The sequence below is a fragment of the Lygodium microphyllum genome, chromosome 15 (assembly GCF_053477565.2).
Source record: "Lygodium microphyllum isolate KBCC chromosome 15, Lygodium_microphyllum_v1.1.10, whole genome shotgun sequence".
NCBI classification, from domain to species: domain Eukaryota; kingdom Viridiplantae; phylum Streptophyta; class Polypodiopsida; order Schizaeales; family Lygodiaceae; genus Lygodium; species Lygodium microphyllum.
The window spans coordinates 35,981,701-35,999,383 of record NC_141149.1 but is presented as its reverse complement, the minus strand read 5'-3'; positions in this window follow the sequence as shown (position 1 = coordinate 35,999,383).

Sequence of the window (17,683 nt, the reverse complement as noted above, 5' to 3'; positions counted from 1 at the left end):
TTGACACTCGATACAGGGTAATGTAACTATTAGTTTGAGTCACTATCAATGTCATTGTCCATCTTACAGAAGAATGTGTTTATGAGTCCAAGCTAATCTATCTTGGAACCTCATTCACTTGTGTAACAGTTAGTCTATTTAAGTCTATGTCATCATGAGTTGTATATTCATCCTCCATCCTACATAGCTTCTTCATGCTCTAGATCTATGTGTTTTTGAAATAGTATTAGAGCTCAGCTGAGTGTGGCCCACCTCTCTTTTCACTCCTCTCAACTGCTCTTCATCTTAGTATAGCTGGGTTTGAGTGTATGACCCCTATTCTTCAATTGAATCTCTCAGTCACCTTGTGGTAGCCATAGGCAGACTGCACCTACCCAACTTGCAGCTTCTAGCTCTCTCTCTACATACCATATCTTCTAGTGATTCCTCCTGGAGATGTCTTCCTCTACTCAAGGCACTTCTTCCTAACACCTCAATCGATGACATTGCTTCTCCCCAGCTCCAACATTGTAGAAATTGGAACTCGCTGCCCTGTTTGCACCTACGTGCTGTCATATAGCTCCCGCCACTCATGCACGCCATGATTTAGCTTGTAGCCATAGGGCATTTAAAGCTTATAAATGAGCTTCTTCTCACCAAATTTTGTGGTAAATGGTTCACTGTGGTGACTACACAAAGTAAAAAACCAGTCACCTGCCCGTCAAACGCTAATCCACCATAGCTTCCTCACCTCAACCTCCTTCTTCACTTCATTTCTCATTGTTCTTAACAAACAAAATCCTGTGAAACTTAGATTTGATCTGGTTCCAAAAAGTGCAAACCTCAGGAAGAACATTTGGAGAAATCTTGAAGATCAAATAGCCCACCTAACATCAAGCTTGACATCAAGTACTTCAAGCTCAAGTCCAAACATAGTATCTCTTGATACTACAGAGTGTGTCTTGACAATGTAGAGCATGAAGGTTTTTCTCATGAAGAGTAGTAATACTCTTGTTTCTCATTTCAAATACATAGAAGACTTTTTATTCTACATGCAAGCATGGTTGGATTTTCTTGTATTGAAGAGCAATCAATGAATTTATTTGAAGATTTTAAAGACATTCTAGCTATCTTGGACATCATGATACCTTTGCTTGAGGGAGACATGGATAAGAAGAGAAAAATCAAAGTCAAAGAAACTGCAAGCAAAGTAAAGAGTGACAAAGCAAGAAAAATGAAGAACAAGATGTTGTATTATCTTTGAAGAAAATCCAATGTAATGTCAAGTCATCAGTCAAACCCATATGAAATTCCAAGAGCTATGTATCCCAAGATTTATGAAATAGTTCAATAAGTCATGTCAAGTCATAGCAATGTACCCATCTCAAACTCACTAAAAAAGAAGACCAAAAGGACCTCACAAAGAAGACTAGAGCACAAGATAATGATGAACAAGTCAAATATGAAAATCATGAAGACCAAGAAGGAGTCCAAGAAGATCAAAGACACCCGAAAGATTGACAAAAGCAAAGAATTCCACAAAGAAGCATGAAGAAGATAAATAAATTTCCACTGCTGACAACAAAGAATTTTTCCCATAGTGGATCTCTATTTCTCGTAGTGTTGTTTTCCATTAGTGGATTTTCTCTATAAAAAAGTCTTGCCAAATATGTAAAGTTTCAAGCTTTAACTTAACTAGGCTGCCTATGAGCTAGTCTCCTGGGCCATGTCATCATGAAGGGGGGGGGAAAAGCTACCAAGTGAGGAACTCATCATTTGAGGGGGGTTGTTGAGAATAGCAAACGATTCTTGCCCGTAGAGGCCAGATAACTTGAAGAGGCTAGAAGATAGACAAATGATGTATGCTCTAGGAAGAGATGTTCAGAATCCTATATGCACAATGAGGAGAGTGGTACTTTTCAAAGGCTATAAAGGCATGAAATTGGTTGACACTCATTACAAGGTAATGGAACTATCAGTTTGACTCATTGTCAATGTCATTGTCCATCTTACACAAGAATGTGTTTATGAGTCCAAGCTAATCTATCTTGGAATCTAATTCACTTGTGTAAGAGTTAGTCTATTTAGGTCAATTTCATTATGAGTTGTATATTCATCTTCCATCCTCCATAGCTTCTGCCATGCCCTAGATCCATGTGTTTTTGACATCATCAATAGGGCACTTAGGCATGGCTTCTTGAGCCCTTGACACTTGATTTAAACCTTGGCCTTGGTCTTGAAGGTTGACATTGAGCATTGATGTGATTTACTTTAGATTCGAGACTATTATACACAATTTACAAGCAGCCCACAACAGTGCTACATTAGCATTTTATGTCGCGACCACTTTGGCATTGACATTGGTTGCCCGATTGGTCCCAAATGCTCCCCAAATGCTAGGGTAATGTTTGCCTATGATGTGAGATGATTTTGGGGATGAATTTTCTTAGTCATTGAGTATTTTACACAGTCCACAAGTAACCCAAATTAGGGCAACCCCTTGTCATTACATTTTATGCTTATGCTACATGGTCATTTGATGCCCGACTATGCCCAGTTGGTGCTTATACATATGGGAAAGTATGCCTATGGTTTCGAGCTTGGATTAAACCACTATGTGCTTAGTTTTGGACATTTATTTGCTTCTGCAAACTTCTGGGCTGAAGCTATTTATGGAACAGTTTGGTTATGCCTATGGTCTACGGGTTGCTCCTAGCTACTTAGGAAGATGTAATGATGCATTTGGATGATGCCACATTGATGTTTACACTCTAGGAATCATTTTGAACCAATATTAGGGCTCAATTTTATGCTTCACTATCATTTTTTATTTGCACCTGGCATTCCACTTATGACTGCTTATGCCTAGGCTACCCATGTGGGTTTATGTCTAATGTGGATGCTTTTGAGTTCGGCTACAGTATGGTAGATGTTTCGGCTTGGAAAGACTTCCATTTGAGGACTTTTGTGGAGTAGTTGGACATTTATTTGCCTTTTTCTATTATGACCTTCAATGCTGCTTGGCCTTACACTTCAATGGATTGGATCCTTGGATGTTTGATTTAATGCAAACATGTATTGAGCAATGTTTCTTCCTTATCTTGGGGGTTGGTTATTGAGCAGTAATTGTGCATTGATACTTGAATTTATTGTGTGTTATTTGGTCGATTAGTGTACTTTATAGTGCTTGGGATTAGCAAACAATTATGGCTTTCTTGATTCTCTATTGTCTAGCTTCTATACTAGGCTACTCTTGCCCATCCATGTTAGAGAGCATATGCTATGTATGCTTACCTGTCTATGCACATGGTCTACTATTGTTACCTTATAGAGACACTTGTATGGATGATGTTGTACAAGTATTTGGGCTTCTCCTAGAGCTTGATCATTGTAGGAGCTTATGCCATTTACTGGTTTTGCATTGACTTGGATGCTACTATGTGGTCTAATGTATTGTAGAGTCATGTTTGCCATTATGGTTATGGGCTGATTTCATGGTTGAATATCGTATGCTCTAATGACAGAGGTCTTATGCTTTACCATACTGTGGTTGGTTATGTTATGTAATTGGCTAAGATTCTTCTTCATGTGGGAGCTTTTGCATCCTTGGTTGATGCCTTTATGTCCTCCCATCCGTTGAGGTTTCATGAGCCTTTGCAGCATGCTTCTACCATTGATGTAGTTAAAGATGATTATCTTTATGAACAAGTTCCCTTTGTTGGGATAACCCTCAACTTCTTGAGTTCTGTGGATGCTATGGATAGCCCTATTCATGATGACTTGGATTCCTTGTTGTCTTCTACAATTTCTTCGGTCATAGATATTGTATGCTTCCATTGTGGAAAGCTTGGGCATGTTAAAAGAAAATGTTTTAGATGGATTAGAGAGTAGCAAAGATAGAGATGGAATAAACATGAGTAGAGAGTCAGTGATGCAGTAGGTGTTACTACTCTTTCTAGTGGCGAGGTACATGCGGTTACCCATGCTGATGCAGTTGAGCATGTCGTCCTGTCAACTAGTTTCCCTACAGCTTACTTGCTCAATGATCAGGCCTATGTCTTTGATTGGCTATTGGATTCTTCAGCCTCTTCTCATGTTACCCCTCATAGAGCATGGTTCTCTTCTTATAGGGAGTTTGACGAATGTATTGATTTGGGCCTTGAGAAATCTTATGCTATTGTTGGTACAGGGGACATACACCTAGCTTTGCCTAATGGGACTTCTCTTATGCGCAGGGATGTTTTACATGTTCCCATGCTCAGAAGAGCTTGATTTCTATCAGTCAGTTGCATGACACAAGTTACTCTATTTCTCTTCAAGATAGGTCATGGAGTGGTTGCTTGGTTTTGGCCAAAGAATCTAGAGTTTCTTCTCATTACCCAGTGTATGTCTCTCATGTGGGAGATTCTATGGTTGCAGTTATTTAGATACGACATGCATTGTCATGGCATTATCACCTAAGCCATATGCACCACAAAGAGATGGAGATCTTGTCTCGTTTAGACTCATTGTTGCCTCTCCTATGTCACATGTAGATCTTGATGCTTGCCTTGATTGTTCTTATGGTCCTTGTAGAGCCCCTTTTCTCATGGCGATCGTGAGAGGCATGATCCTCTAGATCTTGTCTATTGTGTAGTATATGGACCTATGCCTTTCCAATCACTTGGAGGAGTGTCATACTTTATGGCCTTCGTGGATCATGCTACCCATCGTGTTTGGGCATTTTCCTTCGTACAGATTGAGGATGCTGTAGTTATGGTTAAAAGGTTTATGGATTCTATTGGTTGCAGGCCTAGGTGCTTGCACATGGATTATGAGAGTCATGCTATCTATCCCAGCTTTCAGTCCTATTGTCAGCCCATCAAGGGGAGGTTGTACGTTTGTTCTTTTTGTTGGAACAGCTCATCAAGAGGCCAATCCCTTAGATGTAGTTAAATTAGGATACATATATACACCCTGTAGGTATCAATTTTTCTGTTTTTTTCGTGTGTAACCACAAGCTATTCTTATTTAATAAAAGGAACCCAACTGATCACCTTTTTCATATGCATTCATGTCCAAAACATATTGTTAAAATAAAATAAAATAAACCCATGGCTCACATTACAGACACTTCTTGCACTATACATACATATTTTTAATTTGTAATAAAAGGAACTAGCCATCACTCATGCACATACTAGTCAAAAAGAGCTCCATACACAACAATGATTTTTAGGAATGAATTTACATTGAGGGACCCTCTGAGTCGAGATAAAGAACTAGGCTACATTTAGTGCACCTTGTATACTTAATAAATTTTAAATCAAAAAAAGAAATTTTAGTCTTCTTTTCTAAGACTTATTACCTAATACAAATTTACATTGTAGTAATAATTTTCTAAAATCCACCAAAAATTAAATCTAAATCCAATCATTTTACATTGATGACTAATTCAATGAATGCACTACATGTGGGAGTATGGGTGATGTTGTCTCCTAGTCAGTCTCACTATCAACACAATTAGTTCAGTCTTGGTTCAATAGTGTCCATGTATTGTGGTTTGTCTCATTTTTTGTATTCTGATGGTCATGATGTTGTAGCTAGGGGTACGATATGTATGTTTTGGTTTTCTTCAAACTACCTGATACAAGGTTTCAGGGTGCCTATATGTTGCATATCACAAAGCTTTTGGTCACATGAGTGGGTAGCTCATGTCAAAATTTCTATAGGATGTGATTTGCTTGGGGTGGTCATTGGTCTGTGTATGAGCTATTCTCTTCTATGTTTTTATTCTACTATTTTGTAGGAAATTATTTTTGTCTATGTGATATATGTGTTGTATTATTATTTGAATAGCACCTCAATCCATCCAATATGTTCCTTGAGTTTGTACAGATTATTCTCATTGTTGAAATCAGACCTTATTATTAAGGCTAGCCTTTTCAGTTTTGCGGATCTTTCATTGCTATTGATTCTAGAAGATCATGTTGTGTGATGAGTTCTTATCCTCTTATAGCAAGTGGGCTAGTTCTATATAAGATACCACTGTTATGATAATACTTAGAGGCTTGGGCAGGAAAGCTTTATCTCTTTGCTACTATGGTGGAGTGGTTTTTCCAATAGTCCGTTAGCTCTTAGCAAATGGGTGTTACAAAAGTAAACCCCTTTCATCCTATATCCTAAGAAAATTCTTACTACTTGAGGTGTCTCGATAGCAATAATCTTTGATTCATTTTGGAAGTTGTTGTGTCAATTTCTTCAGGATAGGTTCATGCCCATCCAATTACCTATCCAAGGAGTTGTTTACTACCTACAAAATGATGCTGGAAGGAGTGATCATTGATTTGAGTTCATACCTTTGTACAAAAATGGATCATTGAAATTTCCATGGTTGTACATGACCTACACCAGTAGGATTTCTAGAAAGCAAAGAATGAAGAAATGAGCTTGATTGAGGGGCATTATAGTCAAGAAGATTCTGATTATCCATGTTCAAGAAGGTATCAACCTCTAGACTAGGGCACATGGATTGAAATGGCGAGCTCTACTGCTAGAAAATAAGCACAATTTACACTGAGATAGCTCCTACACATGTGGCCAAGATCCTCAACATCAAGAATTATCAATGAGATTCATGGGACGAGAAGAATCAATAGAGAGAAATGGTTGATGGTCTTGATGCCTAGGAAGAGAGATCTTGAAGAAAGTCTACCATGGGAGCTAAAGGAAGCTTACAAGAAGAAGAAGAAGAAGAAGAAGAAGAAGACTCTTTCTCTAAAAAGTAACCACAGTTTACTCTCCTCTTAAGTCTGGTTAACCCCTATTTTACCATGTCACCTTCAAAATAGCTTGTAATGGATGCATGACCTACCATTTTAGACATGGTTTGGCTAAATCCTCCAAGATATTTGTTAGAGCTCCAAGATTAGTATTTGCTCTAAGTAGAATGCATACAAGTACTTGCCATGTGGCTCCTGTACCTACTGTCTAGGATTTAATGGTGGGAAATTGGAGAAAATATATCTAAGAATGAGAAAATCAAATGGATCAAAAGCCTATGCTCTGATACCACTTGTCATGAAGAGACCTAAGAGGAGAGAGAAGAATCCAAGAAAGAGAGAAGAAGAGTGTAAAGGAGAAAGAAAGTCTAAATGAGGATAGAGAAATACTAGAAATGGAGAGAGAAAGACAAGAAAGAAAAAAAGAGATGGCTGGCAGCAAAGAAAGGATAGGAGGAGAGAGATAAAATAAGAAAAGATATGTACTTATGTCAAAACTGGATACAAAAGGATTGGTACCTTCACCTTTTATACCTACCCCTAAAGTACCCTATTTCCCACACAAAACCATATCCCAAAATCAGCAATGTCATTGTGCATGGTTAAATACCTTCTATCTAAACCAAGAAAAACTTCTTAAATCAACTTTGATGATGAGATAGGAGCATGGATTTACTATTCTCCCTGTTACATGGCCATAATAGAGACAAACATAGAAGAAGAAGATAAAACAAAAATCATATTCTTCTCTTACACAACCCCTCTGTAGGACCAAAAATGAGCCCTTGACACTTGCTTTCTAGCACTAGCCGGACTTCTAAGATGCACAAGACACCCCACACGGCCTTGCGGCCAGCAGCGTCTAAGGGACATGCTATACTAAACTCTAATATGGATCTTGCATTTGTAATAGGACATAGTCCAACATTTGTCTTCCCCTACTCCTCAGAGGGAGATCCCATATATAGAGGTAGGGTGGGATTTTGCAAGAGAAGTACTGGTGAATGAGGGGCTAAAGTGGGGCATTGAGGGAGAGGGAGGAACAGGAGTTAATTAGAGGGTAGTTTTTAGCTAGAGCGACCGTTGGCTGCAAGAAGATGTACACGGGTTCACAAGCGGCCATCAGAGCAGAGGCAGTGGCGGCAAATGCCGGGAGCAGCGAGCAGCGGGGGCAAACTGGGCAAGTGGGTGAAAGGGTGAGGAGAGAGAAGAAATAGAAGGGGAGGAAGGAAGAAGAAGAAAAAGATGACAAAGAAGGTGACAGAGAAAAAAAAATGAAAGGAGATGAAGGAAAGGGAGGGGTGAAGGAGATGGTGGAGGGAGAGAGAGAGAGGGGCAGGAAAGAAGAGGAGAGAGAGAGAGGTAGAAGAGGAGAGAGAGAGAGAGGTGGTTATAAGAGAGTGTGTTTGTTTTTTCCATTTTTTAAATTTAATGTTTTTTGGGTTTTTTAATTGTTTTTTCATTCAAGAACAAGGAATATTATGTGTGTGGTATAATACACCCTTTGGCCCGTGCACGAGCATGGGGCGAGGTAAAATTCTTTGCAGTGAGACGAGATCGGGATGCTGCATGGGAGCACACAGCAGGATATACACAACACATCGGACACAGTGGTACATGCTATGAGGTGAAAAATAGATATTGCCATGGAACTATGAAAAATCGACACCTGCAAAAGCATAGAAAAAAAAAAGTTTGGACAAATCAAATGTCAAATTAAAGCGTGGAAAAAAAGGGAAAGTAGGCGTGGTGACAAGGGAATGGGATGGACAATTAAAATCATGCTTTTCATACCATACAGGTGTGTTCACATGCAAAATAGGCAGAAATGGCACATACACTAGCACTTAAATATCGAGTTTGATGAGCCGCACATGGCAACCTAGTTAAAATACAATTTGGACGAGAAAAGGGCATGCGCACATAGAAAAACGTCAAAAAATGCACACACAAGATGGATCAAAAATTATTTTGAGAAGATCCTTGAGTTTGGATAGAAGGCAGTGAAAGGTAAAAATGCTAGGGAAAAAATGCACACTAGGATTGTCAAGTCAAGGCACAAAATTGTCACAATGGAGCACGTTCACATTGAAAAAACAATGAAAATGCTATGAAATCACAATCACAAATTAATAACAAGAAATATATGTGCTAGAATGAGGGGAAGAAAAAAGGAAAAATGTTTGTTTGATGGGTCTAAAACATAGCTTTGATGAGAATAAATGATGTTCAAATGAAAAAATAGCAAAAACACGTTTAATAAATACCTGCAAACATGCAACAATTAATAACCACCAATCTGTACATTGGATTAATGGATTGTAAAAAGAAAGAATGCCTAGGAAAAGGGAAAGGTTAAGGCTATCATGTCAAATCTTTGTTCCATTTTGAGAAAAGTGCATTCGCATAACATGGAAGCACATCTATTGCACGTAATATCTTTTAAAAATTTATAACCTTTAAACCATTGCTCAAAAGAGAGGATTCTAAAAGGGAAAAGTGCCTTTTTGAAGGGACAAACAAGATTGTAACATCAAATTCTTGTTTTGGTAAACTTAGGATGTGTTCACATAGGAAATGTGCCAAATTAAACAAATGAAAGGGTAAAACCCCCCAAGAGAGGGGTATAACATGATCAATGGGTCGGGAAAGATCCCAATAGGGTTTACAAAAGGAATTTCTAGAAGATTGGATAAAGATGTTTGAGTAATGATATGTAGAGCAAACGCATATGGACACGTCCCCATACTTAAAACCTTAACAAACTAGTGTAGAACAACAAGCAGGGGCATACTTAAAATATGGCATACACTCATAAACACAAGAGTAGGGTTAGAAACTATCATTGACACTCATCAAGGGGTCATAGGTGATTGTAGGAGGTGCCACAACTTAACATAATATGCTCTAATCATGGCAAGGACCATATAGCAACACCCAAGGAGGTAGCATTATTGATGAAGACCATCAGTTTGCCTTTGACAAAGAATGTAGCACTCCACTCAACAGTCACTCATGTTGGAATGATAGATCACTCTCTCCTCTTATGGCTCATGTCACTCTAAGAATGGAAAAACCCATAATGTATAGCCAGTTTAGAAATTGACAAGATTGAGGGGCTCAAATGGAGTATGCCAACGTGCACAATTGATGGTGGATTAGTGTATCTGAACCCATTTGGCATAGGTCCAAGAAAGAAGGCCAGGAAGCTTGGTATTGCAATGCACATATTAGAGTGATATGCTATATTGTGATTGCAAAGATCCCTCTCGTATGTATATAGCGAAATGAAAATGTATTTGATCACCATTGTTGTAACGTTCCTCAATTGTGATCTCTCTATTGATTAAAGAAAAAAATTAGTAATGCTCACCTCCCCTCTATCTCATACTTTGTTGATAGATACAAGAGGGCAACCTAGTTCCTAAAACCCATTGATGTAGTCCTCACAGTCACTTATGCGAATTTTATATGCCTTATACGCAATTGATGGTGCAACAATGCATCCCACCCTCTGTCAACATATGGTGCAAAAATGAAGGCCATTGCATCCCCTTCAATTGGTATCAGAGTAAGTATTCTGGAGTGTGATTGGGCTATGCATAGGAGGTACAAGAGCTTACTTCTCACTCAGTTTCAGCCATTCACATGTACATCAGGGTTTGGAAGAGCAGGGGCAACCATAACTTCACTATTTGAAGCTTGTTTTACCTCCCCCCCACCCTAGCTTTGTACAAAAAAATTGATGCTGGAATGATTCAGCATTTTGCACCCTTTTGCTGGAACGTGATACCAACTCAAAATTTGCCGAGGTCACAACAAAATCAAAAATTTCTTAAATGAAATTCCATCTCTATTAGTATCTTTCCAACTAGTGGTAGTTAAAATAGTCAACATGGTGAATGGCTTGGATGATGATGAGGAAGCTTCTCTCCTAGTAGCCACAAATTAATGCCTTTCTCGATGGTTTCAATGGATATAATCAAGTACACTGTACTTTAGAAGGCTTTTCCTTCATCACTACAACATGGGATGTCTTTGTCTGTATAGTGATGTGGTTGGTTTGAAGAATGCTCCAACCTATTTTCAATGAGATATGCATGAAATATTTGGGCCCTACTTGACCACCTTCATGCGGGTATTATCAATTTACTTTAATGTCTTTGGCACACTACTCCACTTGGATCACCTTCAACTTTGCTTCACGAAATGTCAAGAATTGGTAGTGTCATTGTACAATAGGACACTAATGGATGGTTTTGACCCATTTTCTATACTAGTAGAGATAGCTATTCTCCAATGAGAAAATTTTCATTTTCCTTGAATGAGAATGCCTCCAAATGATCTATTCAATTAAGAAATTTCTATATTATTTGCTTGGGCATTCATTTTTTTTATAGATGGACCATTCTATTCCAATCTACTTTGTCAAATAGTAGAATGCCATAGGTTGCTTGGCTAGATGGATCTTATTGCTCCAAGAATTTGATTTCAAAATGGTGTATATATCGGAAGCTCAGCATATCATTGCAGATTTCCTCTCCCATCTAGATTTTGGAGAATTGCCTTTAGGAGTCGATGATGACTTCTCAGATGTTGAACTATTTTCTATAGTCATTGATTGTCGAGAACTTGACCCACCTAATTCTCCTTCGACTTGATACAAAGAAATATTGGTCTTCCTAGACTCAAGACAAGTCATGGACCACATTTTGATGGACTAGTGCAAATGATTTGACCCACCTAATTCTCCTTTGACTTGGTACAAAGAAATATTGGTCTTCCTAGACTCAAGACAAGTCATGGACCACATTTTGATGGACTAGTGCAAATGATTTTCTATTTAGAGCAATTAGAATTTTGAGTGTGTCCTAGGCCAACTTTACCATCAAACCCTGTCCAAAATTCTAAAGCATGTGGTTCTATCCATGGAGCAAGATATTGTAATCAAAGAAGCTAATCAAGGAATTGTAGAAGTCACTTCATAGGTAGCTAATGTTACTATTAGGAAAATGCACCAAGTTGGACTATGGGGGCCTACCATCCATGGAGATGTGTGAAAATTTGTTAAAAAGTGTGATCCTTGCTAGTAGCTTGGTTTACCCCTTTCCCAAGGTTAGTTACCCCTTCATCCAATCTTGCCATTGGAATCATTTTAGAAATAGGGATTGGACTTTGTTTAGTGTAGCATCTTACACCAAAAGTAGGTATATCCTTATTGTAACAAATTACTATACCAAGTGGGGAGAAGCATGGGAATTTTTGAACAATTCAGCCTAGGTAGTTGCTAAGTTCCTATTCAAAGATATCATCACATGCTTTGGTTGCTTGGTAGAATTGGTGAGTGATCAAGATAGAAACTTTCTTAATAAGGTCATAATGCACATGACTACCTTCTTCATGGTAATTCATAAGAAATCCTCTCCATACTACCCACAAGTGAATGGCCTAGTCCAATCAACCCACAAGACCCTATACAAAATTCTTACTAAGTTGATAGAGCAACACATGAGGGATTGGGATACCAAGCTCTTAGTGGCATTATGGGCATACCACAAAACCTTCAAGGTGGCACTTTTTCTAACTCTTTACAAGCTTTTGTTTAGCATCAAGGAAATCATGCCTCTCGAATTTATAGTTCCAATCTCTAGATTGCTATTGAAGTTTGCCTTCTTCCATAGGAATCCCTTCCACTCCAAATTGAGTTATTCATAGAATTGGATGAAGACCAAATTTGGAGTTCCTACCTCATATAAAGTCTAATTTTGGTAGAAACACCAAGTAGATCACCCTTCCAAGAAGTGGCTCTTCAAGCAAGGACAAGCATTGCTAGTCTTCAAGAATATAGGCGAGCTTCCCAACAAATTGAAGATGTGATGGAGTGGACCATTTTGGATTCTTCACATAACTACATCTAATTCTTTCTATCTTACTAATTTACAAAGAAATATCCTTCCACACCCAATCAATGGATTTTGATTGAGACACTACTATGCAAATAAATTGGTCTGCCCCTTTTTTATGACGTTGGAGTACCGTCAAGGACCCAAAAGTTGCTCCTTCTATGCATAATTCTCATTAGATCACAAAATCTTGATGATTAATGGAGTGTTGATTGAATTTGATTATGAATCCACCACTTACGTGATGTGGTTCCTCATAAATGTATTTCATAATATTTTAGCTCAATTTCTATTACAAGAAGTGGTACAATGCTTTGAGAAGTTTGCAAAATTCATTATTCCCCATGGTCACAAGGGTTGATGTGGCAAACATGCATTGGCCACATTCAAGCACCTCAACCTCCATGCATCAAGCCCCCTAAAAAGAAAATTTCTCATCATCTTTCTCTTCATTGTTTTTCCTATTCTTATCATCACCACTTTATGCTCTTGATGCACTATGCCTATCTTATATTTTTTATCATTGCAATTTTCTCACCATTGATGGCCATGATCACCTCCATCCTTCCCATTGACAAGGTTAACCCCAGTGCTCCCAGACTCCAAGGAGATTGTAATGCCTTGGGCGCACCACATGGGCCTTAATGCCTTTCTTGCATTGCCATGGGAGAGCACCCCAATCCACCTAGAGGATGAATCTATTCTTTAGCAGCTACACCACCATGGCCCTCAAGTTCAACTGGCAGGGAATATCTACAACCCTTACCCTCAATGTGTATAGGAGTAGCTACACCTTCGTGTGGATGGGATGCAACAAAGGCCCCCTCTCTACTCCCCACCCATGGCATGGAAGCCATCTTTGCCTTCACTATCAAGAATGAGTATCACCTCAACAGCATCATGAGTAGCCACAAGACCAAATAGAAGTAACTCAAGTTTCTTTTAGAAGGATTATATTTGTAGGCCAAAGCCATTAGCATCTCTCAAAGGGTGTCTCCATGTTCTTCCTACCCGATACTCTAGCCATAGTTTGGGTAGGAGTGCAAGCACATGGTGACCTCCTTAGATATGAAGTTATTGAAAATCATGTGGGTCCAACACTTCATCTCCTATTTTCCCTCTTGCCACTATGGATCTTTCCCATTCTCTTCCCACCACTAAGGCTAACAACCCTTCCCCTTCTTCCCCATGGGCTACTACTCGGGCTGAAACAGATGGATAATCCCAACATACTATAGGAGGATATGGAAACCACTTTTTCTTGACATCCTAAAAAAGATACCAATGAGGACAAGAATGGAACCCTTGAAGCCACCCAAGCCATGCCTCAACCCACCTCTATAGCTAAACCCTACAGATCTGATCAGAGCAAGATCGACTTCAAGTCTCGCTATGCTCTACTACTCCAAGCCTCCCATGGCCAAAAGCATAGCAGAGAGGAAACATTGTAGACTGCTAGTGAGTCTATTGTGACTATTATCCAAGCAACCATCCAAATTGTGTCAACCTCCATCCAAACTACATAGCCTACCCCTATTGTTGAAGTTATCATCTCGGTAAAGTTTTACCTAGACATCACCCACAGTGTTGCCTCACTTATGTGATAACACTTAGTGAAAATTTTGTTATAGTAGCCTTCTTTACATAACCTAAAAAAGTGTACTTTGAGTCCTCACCAAACTCTTCTCAATCTTCTAGAACCAATCTCAAGGTAGGACCCATTCTTGAACTATATATAGACTCCATTTAGTGAACATAGTAGCCAAGAGTACTACTCAAGATCAATGATTGCATTCACTAGGAGACTAGACTGCTTAGATCCATGTTGTGAAAGCAACTTGAATGAGGAGTGAACTAAATGAAATAGACAAGATCCCAAACCTCTAGTAATGGGAATACTAAGAGTGATAGTCCTAGTTGTGGACTTGACTATATCAAGGAGACAACCATTCGTGAGAGAATGTAGCTATGCCCTAAATTACACTCACATGTATTCATAAATTGTTGGGTAACTAAACAACGCTAACAAATTCACAAAGCATATAAATGCACTAATTGTGGTTAATGTTTTTTTATGCATTGAATTGAAAAGTAAACAACTTGCTTGAGCAAGATTGCCATCGAACAACTTGCATTCCATTAAAACACATTAATTATGGAAAATCAAAGAGCCTAATCAAGCACATCACACTTGTAGTCAACTGATGTAAATTGAAAATTGGTTGCTTGAAAAGGAACAAAAAATAATTGAAGATATAAACTTGAGAAGAAAACACATAAGAGTGATTTTATTTGTGTAATATTTCCACAAGAAATATTAATGAATTTTAACCTTTACACGCCCGTGCAAAAGCAGCTTAAAATATTCTCCCCGCGACTTGAAGAACCTTGGGCTAAAAACCCCACCTTCATGTGTTAATAAACTCCAACTGCACGATGCATAAGGAGCCGCGGCTTGAAGACCACAAAGCCGCGTGAGAACACCCTTCTTGAAAAAAGGGGCAATTGGATAATGGGTAAGATTAAGGTAATTTTTTAAAATTAATTACCCCTCCCCTCAGCCAATGCATGGCAGGGGGAGAGGGAGTGTGTGGAGGAGTGGGTTAAGTGGAGAGAGGGAGGAGTGGGGTGTGTGGAAGCATGAGGAGGGAAGCATGCACAAACCACGTGTGTGGCTACCTCTCCCCCCCCTCAGCCTATATAACCTCCCCCTTAGAGCTTGGGGGAGGCACGAAGGGAGAGAAAGAGGAGGCTCTACCATGTTGTGCTACAGCCCGCCAGATTGCTGCCATACCAGGACTTGCCGCTGCTGCACTGATCCACCGCCACCATCACACCCTCCTCATTGACGTCGCCCTGGCAGTCGTCAATCTCCTCCCCTTTAATCATTACCCCCCCCTCCACGTCATTTTGTCCAGAAGCAGAAGCTTCTTGGAAGCTTCCTTAGAAGCTTCTTAGGATAAGGCTTCCATAAGCCTTGTGCACACGACCTATTTCTTGGTTTCTTAAAACCGTGTTTTGTGAAGGAATTTCCTGCGCAAGAGGGAGTAGGCAGATTTTGAGGCTGAGTTGCCAAGCTTGGAGGGAGTTCGGAGATCGCGTAAAGGCAAGGACAAATCGCAGAGTTCAAGCCCACTGCATCAACCGCAGAAGCCTCGAACCCAAGTTTACACATGGACATTGCCGCAAGTCCTCAAACCCAGGTTCTTAGAAGTTTAATTCTGCATTGGGCACACTTAAATTTCATGCGGAAGTTATGAATAAAAAATTACGCATTCATCTTACAATTTTTAAATTGCATGTTGCTCTTGCTTGCATTTCCAAAGTGACAATTCCAATTGCATATTGCATGAAAATTTGTTTAAATTCACCTTTGTCTTCCTTGCATGAAAGAACAAGCGCATAATGCATCTAGGCCATGATTTCCTAGATATGATTCGTAAGAGATATTCATTAAACATCTGTTAGAATGTTGTCCAAGAACTTACATGGTATGAAAAGGAAACCATGAACTTGCATGTTGCATGCGAAGATGCTTGTAGAATGGATTAAGTCAACATTAGTCTTATAATATTCGTCATACATGAACTTCATTCATCGAAGTTGTATCTAGAAAAGGTTGCATGTTACATATTCATCATGCATGAACTTCATTCATGGAATTTTATCTAGAAAAGGTTGCATATCATATTAAAGTCTGAAATTCAATTGCATTAAACAAAAGGTTGTAGGCATAGTTCCTTGATGTAAATCTTTGTAGGTTTTATGCAAGTTATTCTCCAATTTGTCATTCGTCATGACTCTAGCAAGAAAAGAAAGGGTTATTGCAAACCTTATAGTACATAGAGGTAATGAATCACATATTTACACGTAATGTGATGTCTTGCAACTATTTACACCTTTAGAAAAAGTTTAGCATCTATAAGAAGAGATCGTTTTTTGTCGCAAAACAAGTAGACCTATTTGGTTAGATCACTTGTAAGGGTATAACCCTCAAGGGATTCATATAAGCATAACTAGTTAGTACAACAAACACCTCAAGTGCTAGCTAGGGTTTAGCACATTAGAAATTCTGCCTAGTATTGCACTTGGTCGCCAAGTCGAGACTTTCGAACCCAAAGGTCCTACCCACACTCACAGAATGTTTGGGTTAAGTGGACGCCCATACAACAAAAATCTAGGGCCTTACCCTAAGGATCGAATGACCCAATACTAGACTTCCGATTGAGTCTAGAAACCCTAGGGCCAAACATTATTGGCCTAGCAAGGTTAGGGTTGGGTTGGGTAAGAAGACATCCCAAACCTTACATCTTGACTAAATATATTTCTTGACCAAGAAACGCCGTTGATGGGTGAAATGATCCCATGAGTTAGGTGTGACACTTGTGCAACAAGTTGCAACGTCGCATGGCTTTGTGGTTTTATCATAGGATAGATTTGCCACTCCTTGGAATAAGGTTGATAGGTTCTAGCGCAAGTCTAACTTGCAAGAGGATGAGTAGTCATCATGCTACTAAGTTGCCAAGTTAAGGTAACGAGCAATTGACAAATCAAGCTAGAGCGACAAAGTTGCCAGGATTTACTGTCTTAATTTAATGTACCTAAGGTGTTGCTAATTTGGGTTGACAGGGTATAAACCCTAACCCAAGAAAAAAGGATAATCAAGCAATGAACCCTTGGAAATCTTGCCAAGTCGCAATTGATCCCGGATCGAATGCTGGATGCATTCGGAGAGATGGATTCACACCTTAGCAGTTGGCCAAGTAAACGACCACTAGTTTGATTGTGTTTATATAGTTTAGGAGCAGTGTTTGTATTGCTTTGATCAAGGAACTAAAGATTGAAAAATAAATAATGCCTTAGGTTGAAGGCCTGGAGGGAGAGGTAGCATCAGTTACCCTCGACTGTCTGCCTGACCCTAATCAAGGGGGTTGTTAGCCACGCCGAGAACGTGGAACGAACCTGCTACAAGAGGTCTCTCCCTTGGGCACTACTTGGAGCAGGAGGACGCTTGGGTGCCATAGGGGGCTCTGTCCTTAA